General features: G+C 40.7%; 1 long non-coding RNA gene across 1 annotated transcript; it reads left to right on the top strand.

The window, feature by feature from the left end:
- Window positions 1–493: 493 nt before the first annotated feature.
- On the top strand, window positions 494–3,028 carry LOC115410051 (uncharacterized). Its single transcript, XR_003934045.1, has 3 exons — window positions 494–553; window positions 2,670–2,744; window positions 2,956–3,028. It is a non-coding gene; the product is annotated as an uncharacterized LOC115410051 (long non-coding RNA).
- Window positions 3,029–11,554: the final 8,526 nt, after the last annotated feature.

Here is an 11,554-nt window from a genome sequence, read left to right as displayed (position 1 = left end):
CAGCTTCACATAATTTCTGTTACTGATTTTAAGATTAATGCAGTTTTGAATTACCTGCAATGGGGAACACATCTTGTGTGTGTGTGTGTGTGTGTGTGCATTGGTATTTGTGGTTTAGAGGGACATTTCACCTGACTACGCACCTGGGCTCCGAGGACCTATGTGGTTTAGCCGGACCATGCCAGAGTCCTCATAAAACAAAGAGTGTTACTGTGTTATTGAGTGTCTAAATAACACTTTTTCGCTTTTTCTTTGAAAGTCCTTATGTACCACTTGACCTGACTTTGAGTGTATCCCAGTGTATAGGACAGCGTCTCCACTGGCCAGTGGTGGAACTGCACTTCCTCACACATTTTCGATACACGTCAAATTTGGTGGGCGATTTGGCGGGCTTTCTTCTGATTGGCTGGTTTTTGTCAGTGGGCGGTACCTACAATACGTCGACTCCAAGGTCCGCCCACACCGTGTCTAGACCTTCAGGACGTTTAAAAATGAAATACTGGAGGAGGAAGTCGCTGCTTGGTGGACTAACTAACGGAGTAAACACATACAGGTAAGGGTTTTTAATCTAATTCAGCCTCTTTTTGCTGATTGTGTGTCAAGCCATCGATGTGTGTGTTCTTTGCACATGGTAAAGTTAGATGAGAGAGCTAACGCTCATTAGCTAACGCTGCTATGGCTAAAAGCTTTGCTAATAAGAGGTCAAGGACAGCCAACAGCTCAGGTTTGGTTTTTGGATTCAATAGTTATAAACCAGTATATGTTATAGCACCATTGTTGGTTTTGTGTCCTGCAGCAAGCTATAGCTTGCTCATTAATTAAGCCTAATTAACATTACGTTGTGCAGTCTTTAACTGTAAGTGTACACAGAGAGTAGACAGCAGTCTGACAGCTCAGGTTTGGCCTTATGATTGAAAAGTTACAGCACTGTATATAATATGACACCGTTGTTGGTTTTCTGTATGTGCAGCAAGCTACGGTGGTTGTTGATTAAGCCTCGTTAACGTTCCGGTGTGCATGCGGGGCAGGGGGAGAGGAGGACAGACAGCAGTAGGACAGCTCAGGTTTGGCTTTTGGGGGAAAATATGAACCACAGCAGGATATTTTATACTGTAACGATTATGTGATGATAGGATACCACTTTAAAATGTTCATGGCCTGCTTTGTGTAACACATGAGGGGGAAACAAACCTGACCTGTACCTGGTGCATGTAGTTAACTGAGGAGGCCAGGGGCAGGTGTTCTGAGCAATCAACACACAGCTGAGCCTGCTTTAAATGTTGGCCTTTACACTAGTTCTTATTACTCATCAGTTTGGGACTGACAGATTGAACAGGTAGAGGAGGATCTGAATGTCTTTCTCCTGTTGTTGGTTCACAGTTTTTTGAAGCATGCGTCTAGCTGAACTCTCTCAGTAATTAGTCTCTGGTAGTTATGTTTTTAAATAAGAATCCAATAATCAGAAATTAATCTGTTGTCAAAATCACTATAGTGATAACCCCGGTTTGTGTTAATCTCACAAGGTTCTTGGACCCAAAATCATAATGTGGCTCCTATCACTGTCATATCACAAAATCAAAATGCTGCTGACCTGCTTTTATTTTTATTAGTGTAATATTATTGCAGTAATAATCTATAGTGAATGAAGTAAAGTGAAAGAAGGAAGATGTGATTTAGAGACTGAGGATGGTGATGCAGAGAATCAGTCAGATTGAACACCATTTAATTTTTTTTTTTTTTTTTATATGAAAACCATGGCTGCTGGTGGACTCCAGTTAAAATATTTCCCTTGCCATAGCCTTGTCAGTGTGGTTCTTTTGGAAGTTCACTGGAATTGGTTCTATAAGTGAAACTGTTTCATGTTGTGGGGGACAGTGTGCACTATCAAAACATGTAACAACTAAAGCATTGGGTGGCAGAATGCAGTTCAGCCTTATGTAGTCAAGAACAGCTGCACATACAGCAACGGTCATCCTTCTCCTGTTAATGTCATGCAGACTCCAAACAGTGCATTTCTATAGTGAAAAGGTGTTTCTCCACTTAGGGAGAGACACATGCACTATACAGCCAGGAAACTTCATGGGTTCTTCAAATGTGAACCTGTTTACCTACTGTTGAACAACATTTTATCTGAAGAGTAACAAGGGCCATATTCCTCCTGTTGCATATGACAGCAGCCAGAGCCAGTCAGCTGTCAGCAACCAGAATCAGATAAGTCCAGTGGTCAGTCTGCCCAACACAGTCAGAAAGGTAAAATAAATCCAATTTATGGCTTAACTTTGGGCAAAATATCATAACTGCAAATGTGGTGCTATGTGTGTGTGTGTGTGTGTGTGTGTACTGACATGAGTATGACATGGTTTGTATGGACACTAGTATGATTTATATGGACATGGTTTGTGTGGACGATGGTATATAAGGTAGGAGGTAGAAAGTGGCTTAAAGCCTAAATAGGTTGGGAACTGCTGACTTAGAAGATAGTAGTTTTTGGAATCTATAGACTGTAGTCATGTGATCGGATAAGTGACTTAAGAACTGCTTCAGAGTGGATTTGTGTCTGACAAAAGACTTTCAGTAGCACAGCCATAATACCTTTCTTGTAATGTTACATAAGCAACATCCTATCTTCACATATTTAAGATATCCCTCTTTTTTTCTTCTTTTTGCAGGGTCTTGATGAGGAAATGCATTCAACAGTTTGTGGAGCTTCAAATTCCCCATCCACAGTCAAAAATATTAATGAGGTATAGCTTCATAAGTGATAGATTTTAATCAGTATCTTACATTGATTGTATCTTGTAAAGCTATCTAGAGATTCAAAACAAAGTTTTCCTCTGTGTCCTTGTCAACAAGAGGATGGTTTCTTTTATTAAAGCCTCAAATGTCCTTTCTGGTGGTACATTTCCAGTACCTGTCTCTTTATTGTCCCTCTCCTATTTGTTTTATCCATTACAGGTGCTGACCGACAGCAACCAGAGCTGTGAGCGACCAGAATCAGACAAGTCCAGTGGTCAGTCCACCTAACATGGTCAGAAAGGTAAATTAAATCCGATTTATGGCTTAACTGGGGCAAAATTTCACGACGTTTGCCACAAGAAAATTCTGTATGATTCCACTGGTAAAAAAGTCCTGATCCGCCATCAATCTGAGAAGCTGAAGATTAGTTGGTTAGGGTTACATTTACACAGACATTTTCCCCAAAATTCATGTGCTGTTGGAGTTGGAGTTATGTTTTAGGAGTTCCTAAATTGTTAAATAAAAAGTTTTTCACTCATTTTTTTGCAGTAAGGTTTTCTTCTAGTTATTATTTTCACTTGCTTCAAAGGTTTTCATACCCTTTAAAATTAACCAGAGAGCACCAAAATTGACCTGAAGCTTTAAAAATTTTTTGGGGGAGGACCCCCAGACCCCCCACCAATGCCACTCATGACATTTTTTCTATCCATGTTACTAATCTTCTACACCTGTACACTCTCCCATTCAGTGTGTTTTACAGTATTGCCAAATTTGACTATATAAACTTGTACGCTATAGTAGTATTGTATTGCATCATTTTTAATAGTGGCCAATGATTTTGACCAGAAGAAATTTTTCAGTCAGATGAAAAATTTTTGCTTTAATCCCTGGTCTGAGAGGATCAAACATTTTGGGTGATAATCAGATTTTAGGGGCAATATGGATTGGAGGGCAATTATTAATTTTTAATCAGACATACATGGTACCTATGTACTGGATGCAGTTGTACGCAGAATGACCACCAAGGATGGCATGGATCTATTAATGTGTACAATACTGAATGAAACCGTTTTTTTTTTTTTTTTTTTGTCTCTCTGGCAGAAATATAAAGGAAGAATGGAAACTGATGGTGAGGGCTGCCAGTCAGTGATCCAAAAGGCTTGGCATGCTGTGGATCTAAGTCCTATGAGCTCTGTGAACGAGGACACACAAGAGACGTGTGAGGAGTGGATTCTGTGAACAGTGGTTGAACTGAGGGGGGATGAACTGTTGAAACATGAGAGGTGCAATGTAATGCAGGTTAACCATAAGATCTCTGGCCAGGAGATTTTTTTTTTTTTTCTTTCAAGGGTGACATGCCGTTGAAAACAAAAATGTATGTGTAAAAAAAAAAAAAAGTCTGACAGTGAACACAACATTGGTTCAGTGAAATACACTTGGACTGTTTCACCACTGGCTACTTTAGAAAGGATGGGTTTGTCAGATAGTTTTCATCAGAGTAAAACCCCCGTTCCCAATAAAACTAAACTTGTAGTTTCTAAATCTACCAAGAAGTTGTTTACCAAAAAAACTCCTAAAGATATCATTGACAACTGTTTAAAACATGTGAGTGTGTGTGTGTGTGCTTGGCGTAGGTGTGTGACGTCAGTGTAGACAGCTGATATGCAGACGACGAATCTGGGTTAGTAAGCATGTGTATGACTTCTGCTGCAGGGGAGGGGAAGGAGAGGAGAGAGGTGCAGGTGTAGGTGTCTCACAGCCTAGTTGCTTTGGAACCATTGTTGCCTGTATCCTCTTCGTTGCTTTGGAGCCGTTGTTGCCTGTATCCTCTTAGTTGCTTTGGAACCATTGTTGCCTTTATCCTCTTAATTGCTTTGGAACCATTGTTGCCTGTATCCTCTTAGTTGCTTTGGAACCGTTGTTGCCTGTATCCTCCAGGTCGTTGCTGCCAGCGACCAAACGCTGTTGTCTGTTGTATCTGTCTGGTCCACGTCTCCTGCCTTGGCCTCAGCCACCTTTGCCTTGATGTCATTTGGTGACCATGGACGATGAAGCAGAACGGGACCATCTGGACCTGAGACACCGCTGGTGTCTTCATATTCACAGTCTGGTGGATTCAGATCAAACAGTCTGTCTCAGATTATAACCAGTCACAGTCTCACCCCAGCTGGTTTTTCCTTTGGCTCTGAGTTCGTTGCTGATGTTGACAGTTGCTCTGGTATGACGCTGTTGAGGTTGATGAGGAGGAGGAGGAGCTTCATACTCAGGGGGACGGACAGTGGCTTCCTGCTGCTGGGCTGTGGGTGTGCCATTGGCTGTGGTGGACACAGGCAGGTGTGATCATCTTCTGGGAGGAGCTTCAGAGCTGTGAGGTTGGAGTATAGAGAGGAGCAGAGAAAGGAGGAGGAGAACGGGGGAGGAGCAAAAGTTGACGCACTAGATGCAGTTTCCTGTGTGTGACAAAGAACAATCTGTGTCTGTGTTTGGCAAAGTTCTCAAATGTAGTTTTCTGACATTTTGTAAAGACAAGGTACCTTCAGAAGAAAAGTCATCATGTTCACCCCATTCACAGATCAATTTTAAAACATCTAGCCCGTATTTATTATTACCCATGCATTTGAATCTTGGCCCGTCACAATCCGGTGGCAGGACTTAAAATGTGCATTTCCCATCTAACAGGGACAGACCTCTGGGGTAACAGGGTTACTGCAGCTGAAGTTATGTTCAATAACACAAAAACACGCATTTCCTAAACTACTTATTAATGTCCCCCGTGGAACATTAATCTTCCAGACACGACGATCTGGGCCACAAAAACTTTAAGATGACGAAATTGTCAAATACTGTGCTTTACCAGGCGTTGGGCATCCCCAACTTACATTACGTTGCTGCGTAACTACAACAAAATAATGAATTCCCAACGATAAAGAAATTAATCAGTCGGCATCAACTTTGACCGACAACAAGATTCACAATGTCATGAGCTTTACCCCCACAAAATTATCAACCATAGAATAATAAGAAAATTTGAAAAAACAAGTAGAAAATTGAGCTCTTTTTTTTTTTTTTTTTAATTTCCTTTTCTTGTAAGTCCTGGTCTAATTGTTTCAGCTGATTTTGACTCAAAGAACCCCCCTTAAGAAAGCCAAATGGGCTTGTCCAGACCGCCAGACACTGAACGCTTTCAGAACCATATTTTCCTCATGTCCTCCACTGAAGGCCCTGTCAGAACCTGTACTCCTTTGCTTGGCTCGTTGCCCATAGCCAAATCCTGGTTTGACTGAACCCCTTGACCCTCCGTAGGAAGATCCCACGGATGTTATCCAGCGCGGCCACAGCGGTTGGGCACAAAACAAAGATCACTGAACAAGTAACCAGTTAACCTCCCACCAAGGCCCTAGTGAGTGCTCCAATGCACGGTTAAAAGTGTTAGTTGTGATGTCAACCGGTTGACTGCGTTCCAAACGCTTTTCCCTTTTATCCATTAAACCAGCCTAACCATGAAATGCCGTGACGCCGCACTGCCACGTTTCCTGATTTAACGATATTTACCACAGGCGTCCCTGTGCTTATCACACTTGGTTTCTAAGGTACAAGTGGATTAAAAACCCTGTGGATCTAACCACGTTAAGTCTGACTTTAATACCAGACTTCCTCATCTCAGGCTCCTACTGACAGTCAGCTCCAGTAGACAGACATGACATATGTGGTACTACACTTAATTTACTTTAATTCAAATTTTTCCTTTTCCAATTTAATTAATAAGCAAATACTTCAATTGAATAATTGGTAAAAATATATCTCACCCTTCAGACGAGGAAGTCGAGTATTGAGTTCGTTGAACAGACGTGAAGTGGACCAGTTTGACACCAGGCGTCAGACCCTCTGGTCTCTGAAGGTTTTCAGTGAGGTAGAGGAGAACCCCTAGATTGTGGATTCTTGGTGGCTAACCTGTCCGACGCCTTCGAGTGTCACATGGCGGATCTTCAGCTATCCCACTTCTGACACCAACTGTTATGGAAAACTAATCCTCTTCTAATTCATCTTCAAAAAAGAAGGGTCAGTTCAAGCGTTCAGTGTCAAAGAAATCACTCTATTTGGAGGTCCATAGAAAGCGATATCACTCAGACAAGAGACTGAGACGGTCTGAACCCAAAAATACAAATCACAATGTAGTCTTCTGTCTCCCATGAGAAAATTATATGTCGAAAGTGTTTTGGTTAGTGTCAGGAACTTAGAGATAAGACCTCTGTGAGAAATGTTGGTTTGGCCTTCTACTGTGGACACAACACAAAAGAGGTCAAAACTGCTCTAGAATACACAGTGACATGAATATATCTGAAATAGAGTTAGAAGCCGATATGATATATGAAATATATGAATGTATATGGATATAAGTAATTTTGCCATTACAGTAGGAGGAGATTTTAATTGTCTCATGAGTCCATTGATGCCTATTGGCTCTCTCTCTACTCCCAGAAAAGCTAATCAGGTGTTTGACCTCATTGAGGAATCAGGTTTTGTGGATGTGTGGAGAAAACTCCACCCTGCAGGAAAAGAGTACACTTTTTACTGTAACCCACCTAAATGTCATAAACATGTCGATTATTTGTTTCTTCCTAAAGTCATTCTGAAACAAGTGGTCTGATGTAGAATAGGACATATTGTCATATCTGATCATGCAGCAGTCTATTTAAACTTTACTCCTAAACATGCAGGAGCTCAGCCAAAACACTGGAGACTTAATTCCCTAATTCTGAAGGACACTAATTTTGTAGAATATTTCAGAACAGAATTCAAACATTTTCTTACGGTCAACTCACCCACAGCTGGTAGCCCATCTCCTCTTTGGGACACTGCTAAACCGTTTAGTAGGGGTTTGATAATATCTTACACATCCAGCAAAAAGCGTAGAATTGCAGAACAACAGAACATATTAGAAAGAAGGCTTATTTTCGTAGAAAAGAATATTTCAAAAAACCTTCACAATACAAATTAAGGGAGCTTAATGCCATCTGCTACTCACTTAATACTTTACTGATACAGAATGCTACAGACAAAATTAAATTTGCCAAACAAAAATTGATCGAACATGGGGATAAACCAGGCAAATGTCTTTCATATCTTAGAAAAACTTGAATAGCTATCCAAACAATTGCTTCAATTCCCACTGGGAGTGGCTCCTGCTCTACAGATCCTGAGGTAATTAATGCAGCTTTTCGAGAATTTTACAGGAATCTATATCAGTCTGAACAATGTGACAACTCTGTCCTCAATGGAACCTTTTTTTTTCACAATCTACCCAACCTACCAGACGATAAAAAGAGGTTTAAATGCAGAAATACCAGAGCTGGAAGTGGAGACAGCTATCAGATCCCTTCAGAATGGGAAGGCACCAGGATTCGCATCTGAATTCTATAAGGAATTTAGGGGTTTATTGTCAAAGCCCTACTTAGACATGCTCAATGACTCGTTGGGCACTGGTGTCCTCCCCCCTTCTCGTAGGGAAGCCAATATCCTTGATTGAACTTGAGCAATCAAGTTGATTCATATCAACTGGATATTGATATCACAGAAGACGTGTGGAGGGAAATTTGGAATGCGGCCAAAAAAATTACTATCTGCAATCGTTCTTGGGCTTTACAGCTTAAACTGCTACATAGAGCCCACTTGGCGCCAAACCGTATATCTAAATGTAAACCGGGCTCTTCTCCACAGTGTTTCAAATGTAGAATATATGAAGGCAGCCTCACACACTGTCTGTGGTCCTGCCCTAACATTCAAGGAGACTGGGAGTCCTACTGGAAATTAGAAAAATTCTCAAAACTCACATTGATTTTGATCCTCTATCTCTTCTCCTTGGCTTACCAAACAGGTGGATCAGTAACAAACATAACAGGAAACTATTTAATATTTTAACTTTTTGTGCCCAAAAGAACATACTACTGCACTGGACTTCTGATAAACCCTTTCTGTTTCTGGAAGGAGGAAGCTGATACTGAAGCACATTCCACTTAACTTTTTGACATGCCTGACACACTCTAGGATCGACATATTCAATCACATTTGGAAACCCTTCCTGGACTATACTGAGGGAAATGTGTCCTCAATTCTATCTCGAGTTTTCATCTGCTCTTGAATGAACTTTTTGTTGGTATAGATATGAATGTGAGGAGTATCTGTCTCCATGCTGACTATGAATCCCTGTTTCAGTTTTGACTGTGGTGCTGAGCTGTTTGGGTTTGTTTTGTGTTGTTTTGAAAAAATGAAAATTGAATAAATATATTCTTAAAAAAAAAAAAAAGTCTATCCTAGCTTTAACAGGAGCCAGTGCAGAGAAGCCAACACAGGACAAATATGGTCTGTGATACTGGTTCTAGTGAGTACACGGGCAGCAGCATTTTGGATTAGCTGAAGGGTCTGTAAGGACTTTTGGATTAGCTAAAGGGTCTTTAAGGACTTTTTGGGACAGCCTGAGAGAAGTGAATTACAATAATCTAGTCTGGATGGAATAAAAGCATGGACTAATTTTTCTACATCGTTCTGTGTTCAAATCTGTCTAATTTTAGTAATATTACGCAGATGAAAGAAAGCAGTTCTAGAAATCTGTTTTATGTGAGAGTTAAACGATAGATCCTGACAGAAAATAAGACCTAGATTCCTCAGTGGTTTTGGTCTCCATGGTAACACCATCCACAGTGACTACTTGGCTGGACACCACATCCCTAACAGTTTTTGGTCCAAACACAATGACTTCAGTTTAGTTTGAGTTTAACAGCAGAAAGTTGTTGTTCATCCAATCTTTAATCTCTTTAATGCACTCCTGTAGTTTGGCTAGCTGATTGGCTTCATCAGGTTTAATGGATAAATGTAATTGGGTATCATCAGCATTGCAATGAAAGTTGATGGAATGTTTTCTTATTAAGTTACCTAAAGGAAGCATGTATATGATAAACAGTATTGGTCCAAGAACCGAGCCTTGAGGTACTCCATAACTAACTATAGCGCACTGAGAGGATTCATTATTAATGCTAACAAAGAGAGAACCATCTGTTAGATGGGATTTGTTAAAAGATAAAACAGACGATAAATGGAGCAGGAGAACCAACGCTGACCTGGACCACGTAGAAAACTGTCTGCTAGAGATAAGAATACGGTCACTAAAGTTAAAAGGTTTATATTTATTGTCATTAAAAGTCACTGGTCACATCACTGGCCAACGGACGCCGTTAGTCTATACATTCATATTTCACAAAATATTACAGTATGAACATGGATGTGTCACAGAAGGAACAGATGATTTTTCTGCCTTTCCGCAGGTTTTCTATTTGAACACACTGGAGCCCTGAGTCAGCACGCTGCATTCACTGCGCCTGGGAAAAAAATCCCTGACTAGAGAAACCTCATCTGGTATGTATTTGTGTAGTAAAACTGTATGTTTGTACTTTTTTTATGCAGGAATCAGTTTATTGTTAATACACAAAAATAAGATTCAACAGATGCAGAACATATGGTTTTACGTGTTAAAGTCTGATCAAACTGTCGTGATGGTGGTTTTCAGAAGGATTTGATGATGATGATCCAAAGCTTCAGTTGTAATCTGTAACTTTACGATCAGTTTCTGTATAAAACTAGGATTTTAGCAGATGTGTTTTTATGCAGCATCCTCTCCAGATGTTACCTGTGGAGCTGAACTTGAACCTGCAGCTTTAGGCTTAAGGTCAGAGCGCTGCTTCAATCCTGTCTCTTTTCATGCTTTTACAATCTGATTTAATGTTACTTTTGTTTATTATACTTATTTTAATCTTTTTTGCTGACTTTTTCTTCTTTAAGTGCTTGGCTGTAAGGTTAAAGAAAATGAGAAATTAGAGAAGAATTTTTTTTTTTTCCCTTTTTTTGTAAATACGACCGTAAATGCACAAGTATTTTGTTAAAGGGGCAGAAAACCGAATCGAAGCCTCATCTTCATGTCTTTTCTAGTTTTTTCCCACAGGTTGTGAACACAGCGTCACAAAACCAAAACAAAACATTGCCTCTTCTCTGATCACACAGTGTGGATGTTGTTGCCAGCGGTCGCCACAGTTACAGCATCATCCCAGACGGAGGCGGGGCTCCGCTGACGCCGACCTAGTGCAGGATCTTGTGGTAGGGGTGGAGCGGCAGCGATGCTGTGAAGGCTCTGATGTCGGTGATGAGCGCGGCATCCTGCAGCTGCGGCGTCCAGGCCGGCAGGAAACTCAGCTCGCTGACTTCGCCGTACGCGGACAACGGGGGGTTGTCGGCGCCGTCTGAGGGGCAGAGGACGCTCTGGTCTGAAGGGTCGTTCTCCTCCACGCCGAAACCAACCACCTGATGAGGGCCAGAAAACCAGCGCGTTGAAACGTGGGTGAAACAAAGACTAACGTTAAATCTAATGACACCGGTGAATATTACAGCAGAGCATGGAAGTGTTGTAGTATAGATCATATTTTATATAAACTAATAGAGTTGTGGGATATATAAAAAGATCATTGAAATAGTCATATATATAGTGTAAATTAGAAAGAACAATGCATATACAGGGGTTGGACAAAATAATGGAAACACCTAACATTGTGGCATCATAGAAGGTGTTTCCATTATTTTGTCCAACCCCTGTAGTTGGATCAGTGACAGTGGATGGAGACATTTGGTTTATGTTCAGTTCATGATATATTTTGCTGGAAAAGTCACATTTTCCGTATTTTTTTTCCTGATTTCATCTAATAAGGTTTGAATTTACTCTGAGCTTTTATGAACATCTACATGAATTAAATGTAGGAAAATACTTGCTTTACAC

Source organism: Sphaeramia orbicularis, chromosome 3 (genome assembly GCF_902148855.1).
Source record: "Sphaeramia orbicularis chromosome 3, fSphaOr1.1, whole genome shotgun sequence".
NCBI classification, from domain to species: Eukaryota; Metazoa; Chordata; class Actinopteri; order Kurtiformes; family Apogonidae; genus Sphaeramia; species Sphaeramia orbicularis.
This window is presented reverse-complemented; position numbering and strand designations above follow the sequence as displayed.